Source organism: Balaenoptera musculus, chromosome 3 (assembly GCF_009873245.2).
Source record: "Balaenoptera musculus isolate JJ_BM4_2016_0621 chromosome 3, mBalMus1.pri.v3, whole genome shotgun sequence".
In the NCBI taxonomy this organism is placed as follows: domain Eukaryota; kingdom Metazoa; phylum Chordata; class Mammalia; order Artiodactyla; family Balaenopteridae; genus Balaenoptera; species Balaenoptera musculus.
The window spans coordinates 84,615,413-84,642,085 of record NC_045787.1 but is presented as its reverse complement, the minus strand read 5'-3'; the positions used below and the strand labels follow the sequence as shown (position 1 = coordinate 84,642,085).

Sequence of the window (26,673 nt, the reverse complement as noted above, 5' to 3'; positions counted from 1 at the left end):
TTGAAAAATACTCTTTCAGATGTGCCTGCATGTGGTCTTCTTTGTATTTATCTTGATTGGTATCCACAGAGCTTCTTGATATTGTTCATCTACTTTGGGAACTTCTCAGGCATTACCTATTCTAATATTGTTCTGCTCAATTCTGTTTTATCTTTTTCTGTGATTCCAATTAAACATGTTAGACCTTTTACTCTGATCTACATGTCTTCTATGGTCTTTTCTATTTATTATTTTTTCTCTGTTTGTCTCTGCTTCAGTTTGTAATTTTTTAATTGACTTATCTTCCATTTCAGTAAAATATCATTGGCTATGTATTCTATTTTTATACCCATCTACTGAGTTCATAATCTTATGCATTATATTATTTACTTTTATAATTTCCATTTGAATCCTTTTTTTATATGCAGACATTCCTTATTTTACACAGTATGGTTAACTAAACTCTTGCATCTTGGAACTGTGTCTTTGCATTGCCCAACTCTCTAGTCACTGGAACTGTGCAAAACAAGAACACATGTTTCAGTTAGTACAGTGATGCAAAGTGAGGACTCTTGGTTTTCCAATTATCTCTGATATTTTATATTTTTTCCTTTGTTTTCTTGAACACATTAATTATATTTATTTAAAATTTATTCTTTGTTAACTCTGTTAATTACAAGTAATACTCAGAATGCTATCATGTGATGAGAAAAGGAGTTGCTCCACAAGGTAAATTTACTACATCACCGCTTAATTCAGTTGATTTTTTTTAAGATCAAGAATTTCAGTGACAAATGCAGCATATTAATTTACACTCTGCAAGCAGCTCTTTATCTTCTTGACCTTACTGATTTTTGTTACAAGTCATTATACCATTTTATGTATGGTATAAAAACCTTATAAGATTCTCCCATCCTGACTTTTGTGCTATAGTTATCATTCACTTTACTTCTACATATTTTATAAACCTCATAATGCATAGTTACTATTTTTACTTTTAACAGTAAATTAACTATAATATGATGTAAATAATAACAATGAACATATTTTGTGTTTTTCCAGGTTGTTTACAATTTAAGTATCATTTATGTTGCCTAAAGAGCTTTAGTCAGCCTTCCTTATAATTCAAGTCTTCTGGTAATTAACTAAGCAACTTTTGTGTATCTGAAAGCTTTCAATTTACCTTCAGTTTGAAAGATATTTTCACTTTTTCTAGAATTTTAAGTTGATAGTTTCTTTTTTTTCTTTCTTTTTTTTCAAGACGTTTAAAGATATTTATCCACTGTATTTTGGTTTATGATTTTTCCAACAAAATTCTGCTGTCATGCTTTCCTTAGTTCCTCTATAAATAAGTATCATTTTCTGTGGATGCTTTTAGGATTTTACTCTTTATCATTGGTTTTAAATAATTTGATTATGAAACACCTTTTTCCTTTTCACATTTAATATACTGTGTTTCATTGAGTTTCTTAGTTCTGTGGACTTATAATTTGCATCAATTTTTTTTCAAAAACAAGTTTTTAAGAAATAAAACAACTTTTATATTTCAAAATTGTTTTTTCAAAGTTTTTATAACTCTTCTTTCCTCAGGGACTCCAATTACGTGTATATTATCCCACTATAAACAAGTCAATTTTTCTTTTTCATCCCAAGTTTCATTTGGATAGTTTCTATTGGTATGTCTTCATGCTCATTAATTTTGTCTCACTTGCTCTTAATTCTTTTCTTAAAAGTCTCAAATGTTGTGTTCCTCACCTCTAAAATTTTGATTTGGGTCTTTTTTATGTCTTCTATGTCTTTAACATATTCAGCCTTTCCTTTAGCTTTCTGAATTTGTAGAATGAGGTTATAATAACTGTTTGACTCTCCCTGTCTACTACTTCTATGCTCTGTGAAATTTCTGGGATGATTTTAATTGATTTATTTTTCTCATTATGAGTCAGCTTTTGCTATTGCCTTACAAGCCTGGAAATTTTTGATTAGATATCAGATATTTTAATTTACATTATTGGGAGCTAAATGTTTTTGTATTCTTATGCATATTCTTGTGCTTTATTCTGGGAAACTGAATTTTTTGTAATCCTGTAATTCTTATACTTTAATTTTTTGTGTCTAGTTTTAAGTTTCTTAGGTAGAAACAAAGCAACATTTCTTCTAGGAATATTTTCTCCCACTGTTGAGGCATAATCTTCTGAGTACTCTACACCAGAGGTCCCCAATGCCCAGGCCATGAATCAGTATCAGTCCATGGCCTGTTAGGAACCGGGCTGCACAGCAGGAAGTGAGTGGCGGGCAAGTGGGTGAAGCTTCGTCTCTGTTTACAGCCACTCCCAATTGCTTGCATTACTGCCTGAGCTCTGCTTCCTGTCAGATCAGTGGTGACATTAGATTCTCATAGAAGTATGAACCCCACCATGAACTGCACAAGTGAGGGATCTAGGTTGCATGCTCCTTATGAGAATCTAATGCCTGATGATATGAGGTGGAGCTGAGGCTGTGATGCTAGCGCTGGGGAGCAGCTGCAAATACAGATTATCACTACCAGAGAGGTTTGACTGCACAGAGACCATAATAAATCAATTGGGAAACAAGCTCAGGGCTCCCACTGGATCTACATTATGGTGAGTTGTATAATTATTTCATTATATATTACAATGTAATAATAATAGAAATAAAGTGCACAATAAATGTAATGTGCTTGAAGCATCCTGAAACCATCCCCTTCCTCCCTGGTCCATGGATAAAACTGTCTTCCACAAAACCGGTCTCTGGTGACAAAAAGGTTGGGAAACACTGTTCTACACAGCTCCCTATGAATTTTGAGGTTCTCCACTATGGTCTTTGGGAACAGGAACTATTCCTGATTCTGTGTGAGACCTGTAATTGTTCCCTCTAATCATTCAGGTGGTTCTTTACTCAGTGATGTCTAGTTTCCTCTGTATATGCACTAATATTATGTGTCTGATGCCGTGAGGAAGACTTTCATGAGATGCTGGGAGTTCTCATTCTGTTCAGCTCCCTTCTCTTTCATACATTGTCCTGTGAACTTGTACCACCATGGCCTCCGGGACTCATAGCTACATCTCCTTAAATCTAGAGATCATGGAGATTCCAGAATCCTGGAAATAGAATGGAGAAAATACAAGAAACGTTTAACAAGGAATTAGAAGAACTGAAGAGCAAACAAACAATGATGAACAACACAATAAATGAAATTAAAAATTCTCTAGAAGGAATCAATAGCAGAATAACTGAGGCAGAAGAATGGATAAGTGACCTGGAAGATAAAATAGTGGAAATAACTACTGCAGAACAGAATAAAGAAAAAAGAATGAAAAGAATCAATGACAGTCTCGGAGAACTCTGGGAAAACATTAAACATTCGAACCAAGATTCGAATTATAGGGGTTCCAGAAGAAGAAGAGAAAAAGAAAGGGACTGAGAAAATATTTGAAGAGATTATAGTTGAAAACTTCCCTAATATGGGAAAGGAAATAGTTAATCAACTGCAGGGAGCGCAGAGAGTCCCATACAGGATAAATCCAAGGAGAAACACGCCAAGACACATATTAATCAAACTATCAAAAATTAAATACAAAGAAAAAATATTAAAAGCAGCAAGGGAAAAACAAGTAACATACAAGGGAAGCCCCATAAGGTTAACAGCTGATCTTTCAGCAGAAACTCTGCAAGCCTGAAAGGAGTGGCAGGACATATTTAAAGTGATGAAAAGGAAAAACCTACAACCAAGATTACTCTGCCCAGCAAGGATCTCATTCAGATTCAACAGAAAAATTAAGAGCTTTACAGACAAGCAAAAGCTAAGAGAATTCAGCACCACCAAACCAGCTTTACAATAAATGCTAAAGGAAATTCTCTAGGCAGGAAACACAAGAGAAGGAAAAGACCTACAATAAAACCCAAAACAATTAAGAAAATGGTAATAGGAACATACATATCGTTAACTACCTTAAATGTAAATAGATTAAATGCTCCAACCAAAACACACAGACTGGCTGAATGGATTCAAAAACAAGACCCGTATATATGCTGTCTACAACAGACCCATTTCAGACCTAGGGACACATACAGACTGAAAGTGAAGGGATGGAAAAAGATATTCCATGCAAATGGAAATCGAAAGCTGGAGTAGCAACTCTCATATCAGACAAAATAGACTTTAAAACAAAGACTATTACAAGAGACAAAGAAGGACACTACATAATGATCAAGGGATCAATCCATGAAGAAGATATAACAATTGTAAATATTCATGCCTCCAACATAGGAGCACCTCAATACATAAGGCAAATGCTAACAGCCATAAAAGGGGAAATTGACAGCAACACCATCATAGTAGGGGATTTTAACACACCACTTTCACCAATGGACAGATCATCCAAAATGAAAATAAATAAGGAAACACAAGCTTTAAATGATACATTAAACAAGATGGCCTTAATTGATACTTATAGGACATTCCATCCAAAAACAACAGAGTACACTTTCTTCTCAAGTGCTCATGGAATATTCTCCAGGATAGATCATATCTTGGGTCACAAATCAAGCCTTGGTAAATTTAAGGAAATTGAAATCATATCAAGAATCTTTTCTGACCACAACACTGTGAGACTAGATATCAATTACAGGAAAAAAATCTGTAAAAAATACAAACACATGGAGGCTAAACAATACACTACTAAATAACCAAGAGATCACTGAAGAACTCAAAGGGGAAAATCAAAAAATTCCTGGAAACAAATGACAATGAAAACACGATGACCCAAAACCTATGGGATGCAGCAAAATCAGTTCTAAGAGGGAAGTTTATAGCAATACAGACCTACCTTAAGAAACGAGAAATGTCTCAAATAAACAACCTAACCTTACACCTAAAGCAATTAGAAAAGGAAGAACAAAAAAAACCCAAAGTTAGCAGAAGGAAAGAAATCATAAAGATCAGAAATAAATGAAAAAGAAATGAATGAAACAATAGCAAAGATCAATAAAACTAAAAGCTGGTTCTTTGAGAAGATAAACAAAATTGATAAACCATTAGCCAGACTCATCAAGAAAAAAAGGGAGAAGACTCAAATCAACACAATTAGAAATGAAAAAGGAGAAGTAACAACTGATCCTGCAGAAATACAAAGGATCATGAGAGATTACTACAAGCAACTATATGCCAATAAAAGGGACAACTTGGAAGAAATGGACAAATTCTTAGAAAAGCACAACCTTCTGAGACTGAACCAGGAAGAAATAGAAAATATAAACAGACCAATCACAAACACTGAAATTGAGATTGTGATTAAAAATCTTCCAACAAACAAAAGCGCAGGACTAGATGGATTCACAGGCTAATTCTATCAAATATTTAGAGAAGACCTAACATCTATCCTTCTCAAACTCTTCCAAAATATAGCAGAGGGAGGAACACTCCCAAACTCATTCTACGAGGCCACCATCACCCTGATACAAAAACCAGACAAAGATACTACAAAAAAAGAAAACTACAGGCCAGTATCACTGATGAACATAGATGCAAAAATCCTCAACAAAATACTAGCATATAGAATCCAGCAGCACATTAAAAGGATCATACACTATGATCAAGTGGGGTTTATCCAAGGAATGCAAGAATTCTTCAATATATGCAAATCAATCAATGTGATAAGCCATATTAACAAACAGAAGGAGAAAAACCATATGATCATCTCAATAGATGCAGAAAAAGCTTTTGACAAAATTCAACAACAATTTATGATAAAAACCCTCCAGAAAGTAGGCATAGAGGGAATTTACATCAACATAATAAAGGCCATATATGACAAACCCACAGCCAGCATTGCTCTCAATGGTGAAAAAATAGGAAATACCCAGCAGCTCTAGAGGAAATACCCAGCAACTCTTAGGAAATACCCAGCAGCTCTAGAGGAAATAAATTGCTGAGTTCCAGCTTCAAGGAAGAGCTAAATATTGCATCATATGATATCTCTCTTGACTGAACTATTAAAGCATTGTATCAAAAAACAAGAAAATGTGACATTGTAAAGCCTTTGGAAATATAAGTTGTAAAACAGCAAATAAATTGAATTGCAAAAGTGAAAAAAAAAAGAACCCAAAGTTAGCAGAAGGAAAGAAATCATAAAGATCAGATCAGAAATAAATGAAAAAGAAATGAATGAAACAATAGCAAACCATTTCCTCTAAGATCAGGAACAAGACAAGGTTGTCCACTCTCACCACTATTATTAACATAGTTTTGGAAGTTTTAGCCACAGCAATCAGAGAAGAAAAAGAAATAAAAGAAATCCAAATCAGAAAAGAAGTAAAGCTGTCACTGTTTGCAGATGACATGATACTATACATAGAGAATCCTAAAGATGCCACCAGAAAAATACTACAGCTAATCAATGAATTTGGTAAAGTAGCAGGATTCAAAATTAATGCACAGAAATCTCTTGCATTCCTATACAGTAATGACGAAAAATCTGAAAGGGAAATTAAGGAAACACTCCCGTGTACCATTGCAACAAAAATAAAATACCTAGGAAGAAACCTACCTAAGGAGACAAAAGACCTATATGCAGAAAACTATAAGACACTGATGAAAGAAATTAAAGATGATACAAACAGATGGAGCGATATACCATGTTCTTGGATTGGAAGAATCAACATTGTGAAAATGCCTGTACTATCCAAAGCAATCTACAAATTCAGTGCAATCTCTATCAAACTACCAATGGCACTTTTCACAGAACTAGAACAAAATATTTCACAATTTGTACAGAGACACAAAAGACCCCGAATTGTCAAAGCAATCTTGAGAAAGAAAAATGGAGCTGGAGGAATCAGGCTCCCAGACTTAGACTATACTACGAAGCTACGGTAATCAAGACAGTATGGTACTGGCACAAAAACAGAAATATAGATCAATGGAACAGGATAGAAAGCCCAGAGATAAACCCACACACATATGGTCACCTTATTTTTGATAAAGGAGGCAAGAATATACAATGGAGAAAAGACAGCCTCTTCAATAAGTGGTTCTGGGAAAACTGGACAGCTACATGTAAAATAATGAAATTAGAACACTTCCTAACACCATACACAAAAATAAACTCAAAATGGAGTAAAACCTAAATGTAAGGCCAGACACTAAAACTCTTAGAGGAAAACATAGGCAGAACACTCTATGACATAAATCACAGCAGGATCCTTTTTGACCCACCTCCTAGAGTAAGAAAATAAAAACAAATATAAACAAATGGGACCTATTGAAACTTAATAGCTTTTGCACAGCAAAGGAAAACATAAACAAGATGAAAAGACAATCCGCAGATGAAATATTTGCAAATGAAGCAACTGACAAAGGATTTATCTCCAAAATTTACAAGCAGCTCATGTAGCTCAATATCAAAAAAACAAACAACCCAATCCAAAAATGGGCAGAAGGCCTAAATAGACATTTCTCCAAAGAAGATATACAGATTGCCAACAAACACATGAAAGGACGCACAACATCACTAATCATTAGAGAAATGCAAATCAAAACTACAATGAGGTATCACCTCACACTGGTCAGAATGGCCATCCTCATAAAATCTACAAACATTAAATGCTGGAGAGGGTGTGGAGAAAAGGGAACCCTCTTGCACTATTGGTGGGAATGTAAATTGATACAGCCACTATGGAGAACAGTATGGAGGTTCCTTAAAAAACTTAAAATAGAACTACCATATGACCCAGCAATCCCACTACTGGGCATATACCCTGAGAAAACCATAATTCAAAAAGAGTCATGTACCACAGTGTTCATTGCAGCTCTATTTACAATAGCCAGGACACGGAAGCAACCTAAGTCTCCATTGTCAGATGAATGAGTAAAGAAGATGTGGCACATATATACAATGGACTATTACTCAGCCATAAAAAGAAACAAAATTGAGTTATTTATAGTGAGGTGGATGAGCCTAGAGTCTGTCATACAGAGTGAAGTAAGTCAGAAAGAGGAAAACAAATACTGTATGCTAACACATATATATATGGAATCTAAAAAAGAAAAAATGGTTCTGAAGAACATAGGGGAAGGACAGGAATAAAGATGCAGACATAGAGAATGGACTTGAGGACACGGGGAGGGTGAAGGGTAAGCTGGGACGAAGTGAGAGAGTGGCATGGACATATATACACTCCCAACTGTAAAATAGATAGCTAGTGGGAAGCAGCCGCATAGCCAGGGAGATCAGCTCGGTGCTTTGTGTCCATGTAGAGGGGTGGGATTTGGAGGGTGGGAGGGAGATACAAGAGGGAGGGGATATGGGGATATATGTATACGTATAGCTGATTCACTTTGTTATACAGCAGAAACTAACACACCATTGTAAAGCAATTATACTCCAATAAAGATGTTAAAAAAAAAAAGAATTTTGTTTATCATAATTTCATGTAAATAAATGATCAAACCTAATGACAATCTATGCTCCTATGTGTTTACTGTATATATTACTTTTCATGAGGCAATTTTAAAATTCTTGTCTTGCATTATATATATAAGAAACATGTAATCATTATGGTTATCAATTAAAAACACATCCATCAGTAACAACTAGAAATTATTTGTTCACTGAGTAGTAGCAGCTATTAAATAAAAGCTGAAGCAACAACCACAAAAAGGCTAAGGATATTAAAAAGACTCTGGATGGGTAAAGATGCTTTTATTCATTAGAAATTGAGATGTGAAAATAGCAACCCAAGTGGAAGATTTGGATAATATCCTTAAGGTTGAACACAATATAAGTTTAAAGCTTATATTATATATAAGCTAATATATAAGAGCAAGTTTTCCTTTGCTCCTCATGCAGCTATGAATAAAATATTAAGAAAAAAAAGATGGAAAAAACCAAAAGAGATTATATATATATATGTTTACTCACAGACCATTAGTCCTTCTTTATCTTTTGAAATGTGAAAATAGAAGAGTTTCTGGAAGATCAGCATATACTTTCAGTATTTTGAGCTAATAAACATCTGAAAACCAAGTCACTTTCAATATCCGCAAGAAATACAGTGAGTAATATTTTCCTTGCATACCAGTTATAGTGTATTTACATCTTTAACATTGCACAAAAGATAAATGAACCTAAGTTCATTAAAAAGTAGCTTATATAAAGATAACAATATTTTAAACTTGTGGCCAATCACTATTCTAGTTTTATACATTTAAAGGAACTCCATTAGCAAGATAATAACTTATTAAACAAATGGGCCTTGAATATAAACAGTAGTTTTGACTAATTTTATAGAAAACCCTACATCTAATAACAGAAAAAAAAATTAATCCTTTTAGAACATTCTTTGAGCAATTAGCTTTATCATTCAACATTGTTTAAAACAATCCCTGGTCTTTGCAAATTTATGCAAAATACATTCTATGTACATCTCACTTAAAAATAACAATTTTTAGAAAGAATATTTAAGAAGATATAAAGGGCTACTATGGTTATTAGCTTAAGAAAGATAATTTGCCCCCTCCCTATTTTACTTTGCTGTTTCCACAATCTGTGGGAATTAGAGTCTAAACTAATTGAGTAAGCTAATATAAATAACAATGAATCAAACCCAGTATCAACCCCAGGATAGACAGGAAGGGCACACCAAGAGATGATGCAAGGTATCATCAATTCCCTTTCCTCCGAAAAACAGTTTTAAAAGGATAGAGTCCAGTTGATGCAAATGAACAGCAAATATATCACCCTTGCAGTTGTTTCCTCCTTCTCCAGACATTGACAATTACCTTTTCTGCAACAATGTATTATTGTTGTTTTAATATTTGAAGTACTTCTTAAACTTCCCACTTTTTCTCCTTTTCTGTAAATTGTAATAGTGTACCATCTCTGTATTACTTTAATGATCTATTGAATCAACATTTGTCCATATCAATCAATCTATGCAATGATACTTGAGTACTTTAAGTAAATTCATATCTCCATGATATCCTCTTCAAAAATCTACAATGGTCATTTTCTAGCCTATTGAATCTTGACTTCTGTGTAGGAACCTCAAATTTAAAAAAATTTCCTTTGACTTATTTGGACCCATTTTCCAATGATTGTATTTTTATTCACAGCAAAAGGTATAATTGTTTTTAAAGAGTTTTTTTTAACTAAAATTATTTTTATTTTTTAATGTATCACAGGAGCATTAAACTGAAAGCTTTACTGCTGCCCTGAATATATATGTAGACATCAGATGCTTAAGGATAATGGTTTAGGCCTTTTTGAAATTACTATGAGAACAGGTATAAACTAAGCATAGAAGGTTAAATAACAGTTAATAAAATCAAATTTTGTCATAAGTATTGGTATTAATTACAATTTGGAGAATGTCCCTACTTGTCCTGACACTGTATCTGTGATCTGTTATTGCTAACACTTTAAAGAATGGAGTCACTGGATTAAATGTGATAGATTTTTTTAAACTGAGGGCCATGGCAAGCATTAATCAGATTTGAAGTATGGAAGTATGGAAAGTAGTAATATTGTTTAAAATTTTGTGATGATGGCCTGTCAATTTATTGCCACTGCAAAAAGAAGATCACTAAAGTGATATGAGAGATAGGAAATGTTAGAGCCTTACGGATGATATACTCATTAATAAAATGTGATCTATTGAACATTGCAGGGTCATGATATGAGAGAAAAATATTGGTAGATCTATCAAGGAAGACAACAAGGTTTTAGTCATGAGCAGTTAAGTAGGGCCTTGTAAATTATTTGGCAGTGCAGAAGTGACAGTAAGAGATTGAGGAACACCCAGACATTGAAATTGACTAGCTCATAGGATATCCAAGAGACAAGGTCAACAAGCAAGGAGACAACTAGGTTTGCCAAACATTACTAACGTGAGATACAAATTTGAAAAAAAAATCATCATTTAAAGTCAAGTCACAAGTTATAAAGAATGGTGCAATTCATAATTATGTGCATGGGAAAATTTCCAGGATTTTGTATAATGTGATTAAAGGAGGTTAAAGAATAGTTCAGTATGATTCTGTTGACATAAAGCCAAGGTCCAAACCTAAATTACCTGTATTTATATTATGCTAGATATTAAAGAAGAAAAAGTATGGAATTGTTAGCTATCATTTACTCTGGGGTAATTTTTAAATGGAATAACTTTTTTTTAATTTAAAAATATGGAAAGGGTAAAGAGATCGTTCACTTTTAATTCAATATGCTTCTGTTTTTTCTTGAAAAATAAAAGGATATAATTTACTTCAGCAAAAACTATTTATTTGAAAGAGGAAGACATAAAAAAATTTAATTACGTATAATACAAGTTCGAGAAATAGGTAAATATATTATGAAGGCAAAGGAGAAAAATATGGATTACAACTGTTTTATTTCAAAGAACTTTTAGAGTAGTCATTAAAGTAGGCTTAAAGACAGCACTTCTGGATTCTGTATTACTTCCCCTTCACTTTCTCTTTCCCTTTCCATTTCCATCTTTTACCACTTCACAGGATCTCCAAAGCCCTGCTCTGAGTGAAGATGGTAAACAAAGAGTAACATTCAGACCACACAATGTTAGAATGACTGATCATTCTCGAATATGCCAATGTTACTTTTTCCATCTTTTCATTCTATCTTTTAGAGAATATAGAATTCAGTTATAAATTGCATTCTGTTAGAGAATTCATTCTTTCAGTGAGTATAGAATTTAGTTACAAATCACATCTGTTTTTTTCCCAAAAATAACACTGCTTTTAATGCTGAGTTTTCTGAACATAGGTTTTAGTTGGCATCATAATCTAAACCAATTTATAGTCTAAGATTGGCTTGTCAATCTATTTTCGATGCAACAAGCTAAAAGTGTATTAACATAGACTGATGTTTGGCTACTTCATTCTCAAACTATTGTCTTTATCACAGGAGCAAAATAGAGTTAACAAATAGAAAGGATAGTATACAATTATACTCTGAGTCATCCAACCCTAATTGTTAAAATTCATCATTACTCAGCACTGCTGAGTCTCTTCCCATATTCTGATTTCTGTAATAACTGAGCAAGTAAGAGAATGAAAAAAGAAATATTTATCTCTAATGGCAGAATTGTCTCAGGATTTGTCAGTTATGATTCATACTAGGCTTCATAATTGTCCTTGATTATATGTGCTATGTTCCAAGAATGATCTTCTAATAAGGTATTACTATCTGATTATGATTGTGAATAAAATTTTTGAATACAGAGAAAAAAAAATTATGAACACAAGGAGAGCAAATTTTGTATTTATTCTCTTTTCTGACACTTTTTGAGTCAATTATAACTTCATAAGAAGTTTCCAGGAACTGTATTCCCTGTCTTAAAATCAGTACTCCAAAGAAATTCTTTCTTTTTAAAAAATTCCTACCATTAAACGAGCAATTTTATATGATTGGTATCAACTTGTTTTTTTTCCACATCTACAAAGCAAATAACCCTTCATCAGAGCACCCAGATTCATACACAATACTATTTCACCATTAAGTCTGAAGACTTGATTCATGTGACTGTGCAACTTTGAAATTTCCTATTTTCCAAACTTTTAGTGATTTAGAAGAAAGTGAATAAAGTAGAGAAGCAACTAAAAAGTCACACTCAAATTGAACTTTTCTTTCTTTTTCTTTTAAGAGATGATGAGAATTCCACTACATTAAGAGAAGCCTTTCTCCTTAGCTTTGTTAAGATAGCAGAGAACCCATGAAATAAAAGAATATTACAGGATTTCCAGAAAAAAATTATTGCTAGGATGATTTTTAAATGATCATAAGAAAATGAAACTGTATAAGTATGTAGATTTGCTTTCCCATAGCTATGTCTGGAATATTGCTCTTTGGGATATATAAAAATGTCCTTAAAAGTGGGCTCATCTTTATGATTAATACTTTGAAACTTCCCAACAAAGCTTGAAATCAAGGTTGGTACAACCTCTTATTAAAATATGGCAGTAGGTTTGCAAACATGTTAAATTGTCTAGAAAATAATTGAAAAATCACATTCAAAAATAATATTTGGAATAGGAGAGAAAAATATATATATAGTAAACAAGTCTTAAAGTGTGTTTAATGTTAAAGGATCTTTAAATATAAAAGTCCACACAAGAAAAAAACAATCTTGATCCAAGTCTTTAATTGTTATTCACTAGACTCTCTTAATAAAACAACAAAGATAGTCTAAACTTATTTTTTTAATTGAGAATTAATATAGTGTATTTATTCTAGGGATTTTTAAATTAAAAGGATCTACTTAATAATAAAATACTATGAGAACTACTGATTTCAAATTCAACTTATTTGAATTTGGTAAGTTAAAAATTGTATATTTCTTTGTTTCTCAAAACTTTAGTTTTTAGATTGGAAATTTAACTGTATAGAATTATTAAGTAATGCCACAGTTATATTCCCTGCTTTGTGAGGTAAAATGCCTGTGATAGCTTCATAGGCAGCCAGTGTTTTGTCTCTGATCCCTCTCTCTCTATTCTAAATTTAAAGAGAATGGTTTCTCTTAGTGATCTCTTTGCTTCTTTATTGTGTTCTATTTCTACTGCTCTAATGCAGTTTACTGGCATTATGGTATTCAAAGAGTTATACGGATTTTAAAAATACTTTTTTTCAGATATTAAACAGTGAACAGTATATAAACATTAGTAAGTTAAATGCAAATTATGTTGTTAGAACCTAGAGTCCCTTAAGTCAGCCTGCCTCCTCCCTGAGAAGTGATGTTTCTTTACCAAGTTGTATATCTAATCTGTCTCTCTTGTTCTTATGATGCTAAGCATTTATCTGATTCCCTTGGAAGAATCCATTATGTTGGCAGTTAAGCACAATATCAAGTAAACATTTACCACACTAAGTATCTGGGTCACTCTAGCCCTTATGCATTTTTCTCATATAAATGTTTAAATCTCCTCAGGACTACACAAACACTTTCCCCTGTCCTTACTCAACTAAATTTCTAGGCTAAAATTTAACTATCTTCTTTCTCCCATAGCGTCTGAGATAAAGACTTTCGTTTGTTTAATAGCTGTCTCACAGTATTTCTTAGGTTCATCACATACAAATATGTGCACAATCACTGGATGTGTAAAGGATAACTCTTTGGCAAGACAGAATACGGAAAATATAATTGCGATTTTGTTGCAAGATGTGATTTCATCACATGCTATTACATTAAGAAAAATATAAAATATTATAATCTTTATTTCTTAAAACAATATAGATGAACTTATTTGCAAAGCAGAAATAGAGACATAGACATAGAGAACAAACGTAGGGATACCGGGGGGGAAGGGGGGTGGGATGAATTGGGAGAATGGGGTTGACATATATACACTACTATGTATGAAATAGATAACTAATGAGAACCTACTGTATAGCACAGGGGACTCTACTCAATGCTCCATGGTGACCTAAATGGGAAGGAAATCCAAAAAAGAGGGGATATATATATACACATATAGCTGATTCACTTTGCAGTACAGCAGAAACTAACACAAAATTGTAAAACAACTATACTCCAATAAAAATTAATTTTTAAAAATATGTGTATTTCAGATTGGTGAACTGATTCACACCCTTTTTCTTTTTCAAAAATGGTTTACCCAAAAGACACTTATTTTGTTAATCTGTATATTTTATTATCAAAAATTTATCATATGCAGATAAGCCACACACCCAGAGCTTTATCCTCCAACAAATTTAAACAGGAAAATAAAAACACCTGATGCTAATTAAGTAGGTAAAGAGGATTAAACAATGCTAAGAAATAACCTTGGCTTTAATCAGTAGTAAATTTATTTAAAATGTTAAGAAAATGGAAGAAAAATGATAAAATAATTTTTGCTAAAAGGGGTATTAAGAACAATGTTTTGATTCTTTAAATTCTATGGGCAATATGCTTACTGGTGGTCTTTTAATTACTGGGTAGGAAGCTGAGAAAATGGCCCCCAGCAGGAGTACAGAGTTTTCATTATGCATATAGAATAGAAACCTTAGCTTAGGCTTTTAAGATGTATTCCTGCATGAAAAGAAAAATCTGGTAAGCTGTGCAAATATGACTTAGATTGCTCTGGTACACAGTCAAATGCTAAGCAAGTACATTATTGCATACAGAGGAAACTTGTGTTGTCCAGAGAAGAAGGCAAGCAGGTGTAGATCCTGCCACATGAAAGGAAGTTTCCTGAGTATTTTATGAGTGACAAAAATAACATCGGGTAATCATCCACATTTATTTTTGAGGAGTCCAAAAGATTCATTGGTAAACACTCTTAATTTCTACAGAAATCATACATTGCCACAAGGCATGTCACACTGACATAACACTTCTGCAGAAGCCAGAAGCATAGACTGAGGTAACTTACAGAAACAGCAAGAATTATAGTATAACCTTAGTCCATCTGGACTTATGAGATAGTTTTAAGTTTCATTAAGCTTTTATTAGAAGTATGACAACTGTCCCAGTCTATTTTCAGAAGCTTGTCTGTCCAGTTGCCCATGAATTTTATCAGGGCAAAAGTGCAGATAGTGTTCAAAGTGACTAAAGGCTATTATTTTGTAGAAGATTGTAAATACCAAAAGTGACAACTTTCTACCATGTCTATTGAACTAAACTTTATTATCTTCTTCCAATGGAATGCAATGCATTGTACCTCATTTACACATATTTATGTATTTATTCAAATGTTTCTAATTTTTCTTATGATGCTTTCTCCCCAACCACCTTCACAATTATTTACTTTCTCATGCTCACCCCACAATCCATAATAATAATTTTGATCATGAATTTGATCAATACCAAAGTCCATAGAACTGATAATATCTTGTAATCTAAGCATCACAGAAATATTTCTATACCATCAAAAAGAAATAGTGGCTTTGTTCTGATGGCTAAGCAAAAATTTAGAATTTATTTTTAATGTAGGTCCAAAACTGAGTTTGATTTTTGAAAAATTATTGAATATTAATAATTCAGTATTTTCACATTTAAAATCAAAACAATTTTTGTTGTGCTCGAATGACTTTAACTGGTGATGAACTTGATGAAAAAGCAAAGAAGAATTTTCTGATAAGAAGATGATAGATAACTTGTTTTTAGAGAAAAAATTTTCATGGCTATGTGAAATAATAGTGTCTTCATTTTCTGACATTAATATTGCTTTATGTAATTTTTTAACAATAAAATATGCTGCTTTGATTTTGACATTTTGAAATAGTTTAATAAAATTTACTAAGGTTTAATAATTAGTCTTTTGTCAAGATATAGTACATACAAATTTAACAAAATTTTTCGGTTTGAAAACCATGCAGAAGTAAAAAGCCATTTCTAGAATAGGAAAAAAATTCACTTTGTATGATGAAAATAATACTATGATTTGGGGCTCAACTTGGATTCTATGGATAGGAAACATAATTACATTAGCAATATTAGTTACTGCCTAAACAGTAAAACAAAAGGAAACACTACAATATTATAACATTCTACAAGAATTATATAAAATTCTAGTACTCATTTGTGACATTTGAGTAGACATCCTAATATTCTGTTATTGCTTTAATAGCTCCCAGTCTGTGTCCTATTACTGACTTCCATGAACAGTGTGAGACAACTGGGTTTTTGCAACGCAGTTGTAGATCAAAGTGGTTTATCATATAAATTGCTATCCATAGGAGTAGATAATTCTGATGAGATTTACTTCATTTACTTTTAAGAAATAAAAAAGTATCCCTAGATTTCACAGAGCATAATTAAAATACTAATTGAAATACTGTGCTATATGTGTTCTGCATGTCATCTCATTTTTCAGAGTTCTGCCAGTAGTTTCAACATATCTTGCAAGCATATAATAATAGCAAGCAATGCCTTTGTGATCTTTTTATCCAATGTTGTAGACCAGATGTTTGGAATTTACCCTCTATTATAAAAGTAGTTAAAAGTAAGTGAATGTAGAGTTCGTTTATTATGAAAATTGATAAAGGCATTAGCAAAAAATTGACAGAGACATTAGAATCCATAATGAAGCTTTTCTATGTGGTTTTATAGGTAGAATCAACTGTACCTAAATATTAACTCTTTCTTTCTGGCACCTTTCACTGTTTTAATCTTAAAATACACACATTAGTTTCTGATTGTGTGAATGAATTCAAATTGATATGAACCAAAGATTAGCTTAGACAGTGAAATAATCTAATTTTTATAATTTTTGTTTTTAAACTTTAGTTTTCTGTCAGAAAAAAATGAAGAAAATAAATCTAAGATAGAATGTTTGTAAAGAAATTGAAACCAGTCCAAATTGGTAAACTATTTTAAAGTATATACAATTAATATATACTGCTAGCCCTTTTTATAGTTGTAGTCAGTAATGTAACTTTAGATTCCACTTATCATAATAAGTTGCAATTTTATACTATAAATCAAAGAAGAATATTTTGCCTGTTGCACCAAGAAAATAACAGATTTATTTGGCTAGTAAAAGAATCTCCTGAATTTGCTATCAACCAAATATGTGATATTTTATTATAAATGTTATGATATTAAAGGGAACAGAAAATTATTAGTCCAATAAATAAGGATATGGTTATCCTTATTTAAAGTTTTTACCTTAATCAGGACATGACATTATATATTACAAAATGTGTATTTGGTTTTCAGGTTTGTGTTGAGGATTAAACAAAAAACTGCACAGAATATAAAGTACATAAGTACTTATGTGGATAAAACATGTCCTTACTCCTATTTCTACATATTATTTTTCTTTGTTTACTTGTTTTATTTTGTTTTCATAGCAAGCTATGAAAATGGTCATACATTTGTGTTCTCTAAACTGATGCTAGCACGCATCTTTTTCCCCCTAAAAGTTTCCCCACAAAATATAATATGTTTTTCATTAGACAGGTTGTAGATTAGTAGTTTTCAGAATTAGATGAATTTTAATGTGCATATATTTTCTTTGTAATTTATAAATGAACCTTTCATATTCACCAACGTTCCATATTCACCTAACATAAACCATATTACCAGTTTTCAGTATTTTAATCTTCTGATATAGTATTAAAATATAGAAGATACAAGCAGTAAATCTTAATGTTTTATTTTCAAAATATGTTCCACTTTTGCATTTGAATTTATTCTCAGTCTACTTAAAAGCAAATGTTAAAGCTCACGAGAGGATAGCTGTTATTTTCAGCTCCTCCTCAAACCATCCTTGCAGCCGATTGAAAACCAGGATGGAGGAAATTAGCCGAATTTGATACAGTTCAGCTGAAGCTGAATGTTCCTTTATCTAATCTTAAGGGGATCAATAGCAGAAAATTCTTTTCCCTTAAACTTACGGACTTAAAACAACTTTGAAAAGCTAAATTACTAGGCAAAACGGGTTTTATTCAATAACCATGAAAGAAAATGTACCAAAATGACTCTCTGTAGTTAATATTTGAATAAATAATATATTCAAGACATTTTTATTAAAATATTTTTTTTAAACTTCTCATTTTAAGATCAGATGAAAGATATGCCTCTTGAAGGATTTTTACTTCGATGAACAATCTTATACTTCCACATTTACATAACGTTCAAAATAAAATACATTAAATACATGGGGCACTAATTTTTATTAAAGAAGCAACAAGAATCAAAATATTTCTTTAAAATGTGATCAATCTAGTTTAAAATAAGATAAATGGCAATTCAATCTATTTATGCAGTAAGCAGAATAATGCCCCTTGCCTCACAGATATCCATATTCTAATCTTCAGAATCTGTGAATATATTCAGTTTCATGGCAAAGGGGAATTAAGGTTGCAGATAGAATTAAGCTTACTACTCAGCTGACTTTAAGATGGGCAGATTACCCAGGATTATCCAGATGGATCAAATTTAATTGCAAGAGTACTTAAAGGTAGAAAAGAGAGGCAGGAGAGTGAGTCAAAGGAAGATGTGAGTGTTGAAGAAAGGCACGCAGAGATGTAACAGTTGTTACTCAAGATGGAGGAAGGGGGCCCTGCGTTAAAGACTGTGGGCATCATCTTAAAGCTGGAAACGACAAGGAAACAGATTATGCTCTAGAGGCTCCAGAGGGAATGTAACTCTTCTGACTCCCTGATCTTCTTTTAACCCAATGAGACCCAGGCTGGACTGCTGAACTACAGAACTGTAAGTTGTTTTTCATTGTTTTTAAGCCACTCAGTTTTTGGAAATTTGTTAAAGCATCAGTAGAAAACTAATGCAATACATCATACTTTTCGTATCAGAGCAAAAGGGCAAAATACACACACAATATATGGGTTTACAAGGTGTGTGTGTGTGTGTGAAGTTGACTTTAGTTGAGTCAATTTTACAATACTATCCAAAATTTCAAATATGCCTTTTGTCTTTATAATCCCATTTCTGGTAGCTTATTCTAAAGTTGTATTTACATGTATGGAAAATATGTGCACAAAAATGTTGATTTAAGACAATTTAACTTAAAAAATTTGAAATAATGAAATACAGATCAATGAATAATCACTTCCTATGCCTCTGTGTTTGTGTGGGTGTTGCTTTCATAGACTGTATAGCTATAGCTTCAAAGAAAGACATCTTGGCAGATGGAGACAACTGCGGGTTAATTACTTTCAAGAATAAATTTTTGCAAATTTGAATGTTGTACCATGTGCATAAACAACTTATTAGAAATGGGTTGGTGAATTTAAAACTGAATGATATCTCAAATTTCAGGGCTAATGGATGGTGATTTTTTAAAAATGTTATAGAGGTTTGGGTGAGAGTTGGCAAATCTATCTAGTCTTCTAATTCTGGCCCACTTTTTGTTGGGGTTAAAGAGTTTTTGCTGACATCCTCGTAGATTTTTCTTGAATCATGATAGATGAAATTGCAACAGTTTTCTTTGTCATAAGGTTAAGCGAAAAAACATAAAATGAGTAAACAGCAAATAGAAGACTTTGTAGAACAGCTGATAACTATCTTGTTTGAAACAAATTAAGTCACTGGTACTTGAGCCATTTGATAGGTAAGGTTTCAGGTGTATCAGGGTAAACAATTAGAATAAAAATGCCCTTCTATAAAGGGTTTGTGCTGAGGATGAAGTGATTCTTCTCACCTGGGACTTGCAAAGGAGACGACCGTATGTGTAGCTCACTTCGAAGTGTGCTGTAGGTATGATGAGAAAAACCATCCATTTGTAATTGCTACTTTTAAAGGCAGATGGGAGGAATGGGAACTCTCCCAATAAATCAGTTACACTTTTAAGAGAGCCGCGTTGGACTACTCCCATGGCATTTCCTCCAGTGAAGAAAGTTGTAACAAATAACCTCGGATATTCCTAAAGTCAGCAATCCAAAGAGTGTTTATCATTCAGTCTTGGTTCCAAATCCCCTAGGAAAAGAATATGGTGATGGCCATATGGGCCTCCTAGGAAATGTTTATTATGTGTTGCATAAGAACCCTACGGGTAATAGGTCTGCTGCTGTACATAGAGTGGAGAGGTACCACTGGGTGAAGACAAAATACAGTGGCTGGGCACTTGGTGGGATAGGGCTCAGATGAGCAGCTGTATTTTCTCTAAAATGAAAATGAGTCTAAGTTTGATAGGCTCAAGAAACAGAAAAAATAACCACAATATGGAGTAGGGTACATGATGGTAAATCCTCTCACACAGATCAGAACTGTCTTAACTTAATTTTAGTTCTTATTTAATTTTATATGAATTTTTGCATAACACTAATCAATGTATCCAACAAGGTAATAGAATAAAGATATTGAATTAAATGAATTATGAAAAGTAACAGTTTAAAGAAATATGCTATTTTAATTTTAAATACAATATAAAGTGCTTAGATAGTATGAAGTCCTTAGAATCAGTTAGAAATGTTTGGACAATGCATAAACATCCTATATATTTCAAAATAACAACTATTGAAATTCATTAATACAAATATATCTAGTAAGTCAAAGTGCTTTTATAGCTCTTAAAATTTTTGCTATAGTTACAAAAGATATGATTGCATATTGCTCTGAAAAAAAATATAGAATAGAACAACAAACAAAATCAATGGAAAATTATATATATATATATATTTTTATGATCTTGTATATAAGCTTGATTCTGGAAAAACTTTTTCCTGAAAACTAAAGAGGACATTTTTTTAAAGCCATAAACTTCATATAAAGAGAGTTAGGAGAGCTGAACTCCTTCCTCATCTATGCAGCCTCGGTGCTTTCAAAAAAGCAATTTTAAGTGTGTCACAAGGTCAACTGTGGACTCTAAAGTAGTAAATCCACATATTTCCAGCATAGTTTCATGGCAGAATTACATGCTTTCATAGGATAAAAGGCAATGAAAAGGAGAAATAGCATCTGCTCAGCTTTAGGTCTGATTAAGGGAAATTAGTTCCATCAGCATATGTAAATGCCGATTACTTACCTAGCAGAATCTTAGAGCAGTAAAGAAGCATAAATGTTAGCTGGTACAAACTTGTCTCAGTAGTCTGGGCTTGAATACTATTGTCCTAAGTGGTTTACTCAAAATCGACCAACTACGACAAAACTGAAACTTGAATACATGTTTTGTTATTTCTTAATGGACTAAGCGTCTCTAATATTTGCCTGCTTGGTACCAACTTGTTTGAGGAACTGTCCCCATTCTACACGTGTTTCTGATTTTCTACCAATCACAGAGCCTCAGGTGCAAACAATGGTCTTAGAACCTAAGTTTTCACTTGGGGCATTTTTCTTTAGGGAAATTTTCTCAGTAGTGATTTATTGGGACAGTAGTCTATTTGAACTTAATCATGTTATGCAGCATCGTGAAGAAACTTCTCATGAGTCACAGCTATTGAAAACTGAGTCGACATCTTTGCCTTTTTTTCTTGGTTTTGGGGTGAAAGCTGAGTATAATCATTAAGGTTGAAATCAGGTATAGATTTTTCATAAATGCCTTTTGTCAGGTTGAGGAAACTGTCTTTATTCCTGTTTTGCCTAGTGCTCTTTATCATTATTCGATGTTGATTTTTGCTAAAAACCGTTTTCTGCACAATTTGAGATAATCATATGGTTTTCAAGAATGTGTGTGTGTGTTCACGGAGGATATTTGTCTGTAGTTTGTCAGGTTTTGGTATCAGGATAATTCTGGTCTTATAGAAGTATTAGAAGATGTTTGCTTTATTTCCTGAAAAAGTTTGTTTGAATTTACTTCTCTAAATGTTTTGTAGAATGCATGGTGATTCTTCACTGCATGGTTCACTTTCCAATTTCTTTAAGTGTCAGCCCCCTAGCTTTTCTAATTGTCCTCAGTGGAAAAAGTAGTCTGAATTACCTGGTCATCTGGTACAAAAGCATAAAAGAACTTGGTAGTGGCTCTTCTTTCTTGGTTGGAGATGCTGATGAAAGAAGTCAAATTGAAATTGACTCATCTCAGTACCTATAAAGGGAAGCAGAAATGCACAATATCCTCTTAGCTTTACCCCTAAAATGTGTCTAATTACCTGGGTGAGTCAAGTGAAGGAGAAATATTCAAAATATTAAAGCGCTGATTAATGATTACTAAAAATGCATAATATCACAGACGTTTTAATCTAACAGTCATTGTAAAGACACGTAAGACAGGCGATTATATAAATGCTGTACTCTGTTTGCCCTTGGTTTTTTCTAACGTAACCCTGAATTTATCTCATGCCTTTTTCTTCATGATTGCAACACTTCTGTTCTATATACTGTTGCTACACAACAAATTATGGTGCTGTAACACATTTTATTATACTCAGGGATTTTTTTAAGGTCATCTATTGCATATAGCACATAGGAATGCCTTCTCTTAGATATACAATGTTTGGAGCTTCAACTGGAAATAATCAATAGGCAACTTATTTTGCTCACCTCAAGATACTGAAAACCTGCCCTTGTGAAACTTGGGCTCCCATTTGTCCCAGAGCATTTGGGGAAAATATGTATTGAAGAGTCATAGGCAGTTCAAGGCCATGAAGAGTCATGGCCTTTGTGATCAGACAATGATTTTCAAAAGGCTAATCCAGTGATGCACTTAATTAAAACCTTCAGTTTAAATGCCACTTTAATTTTAGGTTTTCAAGTTTTATATCATTGATCCATTGCCTTCCCCTTTAGAGGGGAGAAATGCATTACCCTATAAACTCCATTACATAGTGTTGTGAACAAGGAGTATCACAGATGGACCACTGGTTTTTGTCATCTCACCATTGCTAGGAAGGTGGTGAACCAACTATTCCAAAAGTTATCTGAATATATTTAATGTAGTCTTGAAGACTGAATGCTAAAACTCTTTAGCTAAAAAGTCTTAAAGAAACTCAATTGCTTATGCAGGGAGTATTTTGTGATTACAGAGCCTTTGATAATCTACCAGGAGTTTATATTACCTAATGCATTTCGATAAAGCATAACTTTATTAAGGTTTGTTAATGTGATTTTCTTTTTAGTAAGTATATGTATTAGTCAATCCAAAATTTTCTCCAAGCAAATACCATTATAGTCATATTCAGTGACAAATATCCGTGTTTGTCTTTTCTGCATTTTGAAACAGAATAATTTTATGATAAATATCTTCAGTTAATGGATACTTCATTACTTCTACACATTGTACAAGCAAGTCTTGATAGGTTTCTATACTTTGACAGGCAAATTTCATTCCTTATCATAGCTCAAGTTACTATTAAAATATAAATCTATAATATATATCTAGATACTTTTCAGAGAATATAACTTCAAATTTTCTATGTTATGCTTCTCAAAATGTCAAGATACAGAAGTCTACATAACCCTTCCTTAGAGATGTTGAAGAAACCATATAATTTCCATTTGGAGATGATTCACAGTGCAGCTACTGAGAAAAGTCATATCCGTTATTGACTCTTTTGACTATGACTAATAGAGTAAGACGAAATTTGATAAAAAGGACCTATAAATTTGATTACCTAAAATAGAAGAGTATTTCAGTTTGCATCTTTAAACATTCCGTAGGAGTTTGTTGTTCAAAATTTCAGTCATTTTTCAGTTTTTTGCATTATATTTATCTTATAAACCTCTCTATATTAGAAAATTTATTTGGCTATAATTTGAGAGCCAGTAAAATAGAGTAAAATCCTTTAAGTTAATACAGTTAAAGTCATGCTTTGACCCATAGTATATGCTTCGAGAAGCAATACTTGGACTACCCAAGCCTTTGCTCAAGATTTCCAAAATTACAGTAACAAGTACTTAAAAAGTAGTATTTGGACATGCCTTCCCTATTATGCAATTAATCTCCTCTTTGACAAGAGACCTCTCAGGGATCATTCATAGATTTAACCATTAAGCCCAAAGAGGCCTACTGAGGACCATCTTTTTTTAGTTGGTCATCCGGCCTCGTAACAACAGCTCTGTCATGTGGCCAGAATGAACTATGATTTTAGGTATGGGTTAGATAGGAGGGAGAAAGGAGTATGAATGTCTTGCAATGGAGTTTAGCCTAATGAACTTTAGTAAAAATGGGGGCTTTACATATCTTTCCTTGCTCAGTGGAGATGTCAGCTTTTGGCTGTGAGGTCACAACATATTTCCAAAATTATTACTGTGATGTTGTTATTCTTTGTGAATATTGACAGTCCTGAAGGTCCTAGAGTCAAGGAGTAGGGGATATGAGTAAAGGCAAGACTCAGGTATTCATGACTCCCTAAAAATGTTAATTATGTAAAACTTGTTTATATTTTATTTTTAGGTTATTTACATTTTTATATGAGTATCTAGATTAGTGTCTTTTTTCCACTTCGTAAGAGGTGTAGTGAAGTGAACACTGAATAGACTCTCTCAACTTCTAATTTTTCAGGCCAGATGAACTAGAGTTTATATCTAACTAGTACTATTATCCAGGAGAAAAAAAGGATCCAGAAACATAAAGTATGAAAGGAGAGGTAAAAGATGTGGAGTTATACATCCCCCAAATCCCAAATTCCCTAACATGTTGAATAGAAAAGCTTATGAAGAATATACCCAAGCTGTTGTCAATTGTTACCTCTTAGGAGGAAACTTAAATTAAGGGTTGGTGATTAAGGGTTTATGGCAGTATTTGGTTTTGTTTTTCATCTTTTGCTGTTAGAATACTTTTACAGTGAAAATGTGTGTATTCCTCCTGAGTTTAAAAAATGTAAAATATGAAATATAAATGTCTAGGAAAATAACAGCAATCATAACTATGAAAAGGATAGTGATCAGGACATTTTGCATTCTTTAATTTTATACCCTTTTGTGTTTAATTTCTTTTTACAGCTAGAATGTGTTCATTCATGTTTGCAGCACTTAATTTTTAATTCTTTTCCACTCGACATTGACAACTCAAGCTTCTTTCCTTCCCTCTCTTCCTGGCTTTTTCTGTTTCCTTTCTATTCACCTGTGTTTGTCAGCCTAGTCCTCCACTGTTACATCTCATGGATTAATAATGGCAGTTGATGCTTAGATGTGAGTTATATCTTAAGAGTATGGTAGAAAACAGTGGAGTAAGCTATTAACCTGTAAAATTGTGTTCGACACATCAGCCTTATGGAAAGTATGCATGTCATTCATGAATTGGCTTATATTCTTGTTCCCAGAAAATTGCCAGTGAAAGATCTATATTCATCAGACCGCCTTATATCTTAAGGAGGAAATGTTGGCAGGTGTTAACATAGTTTAGAATATACAATATAAAAAAGTTTGCTTATAAATATTACATAGGCCTCAAATTTTCCACATTTTTTGCTAAGATGTTTCTAGCATTTAGGACATAAGTTTAGCAGAAATAAACATAGCAGCTTAATGTGTATTTATACATTGGGAGATGACAAGTCAACAGTGCAACTTTCCACTTTTCTCAGGCACAATTAGGAATTCTCACATCTAAAAACATATCTGAGGAACTATTATAAATGGAAGAAAAGTCCATCTTTCTTAATAATTAACAATTTAACAAGAATGGTTTTTTTGTATTCACCCTGTGAAAATACATTCTGAATGCAAATAGAATCGTAATTTTTGTTAGATATTTTACTTGCTGCTTCTGTTTGAAAATAACTCTGCACAAATGAGCTCATCAAGAGACCATTCTTCTTATTCAGATTTCAGCTAAACTGTCAACGCTTTAGAGAATTCTTCAAGAAACTAGGTAAAACATCCCTCTCTTCTCCCTCCCCAACCAAGATACTATTTATCACATTATCCCCTAAATCCTTAAAAACTCTAACCACTGTTCAATTATCTCCTTAAAATAATACTTAAGCACCATAGTAGTAAACAAAAATAAATAAATAACCTCTTTGTTTATTCCTGCATCTCCATTATCTATAACGATATCTAATATCAAGTAGCTACCCTATAAATATTTTTGAATGAATACATTTTAATTATTGAATAAATACCAGCAAATGAGTAACAAATCTAATATTATTCTACTGGTGTACCCTGCCTTCACCTTGTCTAGATTATATTTGATCAGAAAGAGAAGGGTAAGATTTCTTCCAATGCCAATGGAGATGATCCATGTTACGACTATCGCTGTGAATTTTCTCAGCCATATGGTTGGCGAATTCTGGCTTCCACAATCGTGCAAGTGCTGCTGGTCTATGTCTTTCTAAAATTATGCTCATCCGGCTCCCTGCCTGGTCTATAGCAGTTGTT

The 26,673-nt window shown here is 32.8% G+C and overlaps 1 pseudogene; it reads left to right on the top strand.

Moving 5' to 3' along the window:
• The first annotated feature begins 19,875 nt into the window (after positions 1-19,875).
• On the top strand, positions 19,876-20,562 carry LOC118892507 (annotated as a pseudogene).
• Positions 20,563-26,673: the final 6,111 nt, after the last annotated feature.